Here is a 2,123-nt window from a genome sequence, read left to right on the forward strand (position 1 = left end):
GTTATGTGCTGTCGAGGTACATCTATTGCATTTAAAAAATAAAAAGGGAGGGAATGTTGGAGACTAAAAGAGAAATCATCAAAAGACATGAGTGTGAGGCACACATCCACAGATTCTGTATAGAGAATCTGTGTGTATTGAGTAATGGTCACTTTGGAAAAAAGTGACAAAAATAAAGTTTTTTGTTTTATTTTGTTTTCCGAATGGAAATATGAAGACAAAATAAAAAATTAAGATGATTTGCCATCATAAGTTTTATTTGCCTTTGTAAATATTTTCAAGATGATGGACTGAAGATGTGCTCGCTTATTATGAAAAAATAAAATATTTCACTCATTCATTTGTATGAATAATTTAGCATGACAATGTTAGTCAAAAATGGTGTAATATTCTTAAGAATATTTCTTTTCTACAGGTTTTCAATTTTGAATTTGTATGGCTATAAATTATAATAAAAGTTATTACTTTTATGGAAAGAATATTGCATCTTTTATAAATTAGTTGGTGGTGATATTTATCTTTAAGTGTAGATGGGAAATTTTTGCCCAGGCAGTAAAAAATATGTCAGACCTTAGCGAAAGCTTGAGAATGAACCATTAGAATATAAATTAACAACTAATAATCTAAGTTTAACTCAAGGAGCATTTGAAGAACAGTCATTTCCAAACTAATGAACTGAATTGAGTGCACCTTTATTTTCTGACACAAAACCTGACCTTTGTTTTTAGAGCAATAAAGACTCATGATTTAGAATCCCTTGTTCTAATAATATTTCTTTTTGTTAGGTTCTGTCAGTTGGTTCTGACTCACAGTGACCCTATGTATCACAGAGCGAAACACTGTTCTGTCATGTTATCCTCACAAATTTTTCTCTTTGAGTTGATTGTTACAGCTACTCTGTTAATCCATTTAGTAAATTTAAATAAAATTTATTAAATGCTATCAACATTTATTGTGTATTTATGATGGTGAAAACACAGTGATAGCTTCTGGAACTCTAAAGCTGAACCAGATAGGATCTGTTCTTCAAAAAGTTTATAGTATCTCAATTACCCTGTGACAAACCATCTATATAAGAAAGTGAGAAGAATGAGCAAAGAGTGGAACTAATACAGTCAGATATGGTAATTGTAGACTGACATTTTGAGAAATCATGACATCTTAATGACTTTTGATAAAACTTTATATGAGTTGATGGATCGGAAACAATTAGATCAGTTTGAGAAACGACTTGGAAAGTATTATGAATACATCCAAGTTGATATACATATAAGCATTCAAGGCTTCTTTTCCCCAGTTATTCCATGAATTTCTATGAAATTTGTCAAAACACTGAGACACACAAACACATACACGCACACAAATACACACATATGATAACAGACTGGGGAAGGTATATAATATTTCAAATTTATTTAAATATATTTGTATATATAGAACTGGACTAGGAAAAAAAAATGAAAAACTATTACCCTCTCAAGATCGAATGCATAATCCAGAATAAGAGAGTACATTACCTGGGTAAAAAGAAAGCAGTTGCGTTAGCAACTATTACAATTTTGAGACACATACTTAATTTAGTAAATGAGGTTGGAAATGGATAGATGTTTCCTGTACAAACCTTGGACTGGCAAACAGCTTTATGATTAAAAGATTTTTTTCTATTTTTTCAAATATGCAAATTATCTCATTTTGAATTTTACTGGGTCCTTTTATATCAATAGGAGAATTTAAACTACACTTGGGAGGAATGACAATTAGCAAAAGCTTACTGATTGTTCTTCAATCAATATATGGAACCAAAGACTAATAATGCCTTTATTAAAATTTAGATAATTCTTGATATAAAAACATTACAAAACAATTTAGGAAACTGAATACTTAGCCAATAAAAAGCAGTCCATTTTAGGGTATAATATGACAAAGAAGAAAATTAACTGACAATACAATTTTCAGTAATTGTTATCCTGACTATTGCTGTTGTTGTTATGTGCCATCGAGTTGGACCTGACTCATAGCGACCCCTCCTTGGTTTTCTGAGGCAGTGTGACTATGGAAGTAGATTGCCCCACCTTCCTTCTTAGCAGTGGCTGGTGAGTTTGTACCACCAGCCTTCTGATTAG

The sequence above is a fragment of the Orycteropus afer genome, unplaced genomic scaffold (assembly GCF_000298275.1).
Source record: "Orycteropus afer afer isolate SDZICR_OR568_19922 unplaced genomic scaffold, OryAfe1.0 scaffold00840, whole genome shotgun sequence".
Taxonomy (NCBI): Eukaryota; Metazoa; Chordata; class Mammalia; order Tubulidentata; family Orycteropodidae; genus Orycteropus; species Orycteropus afer.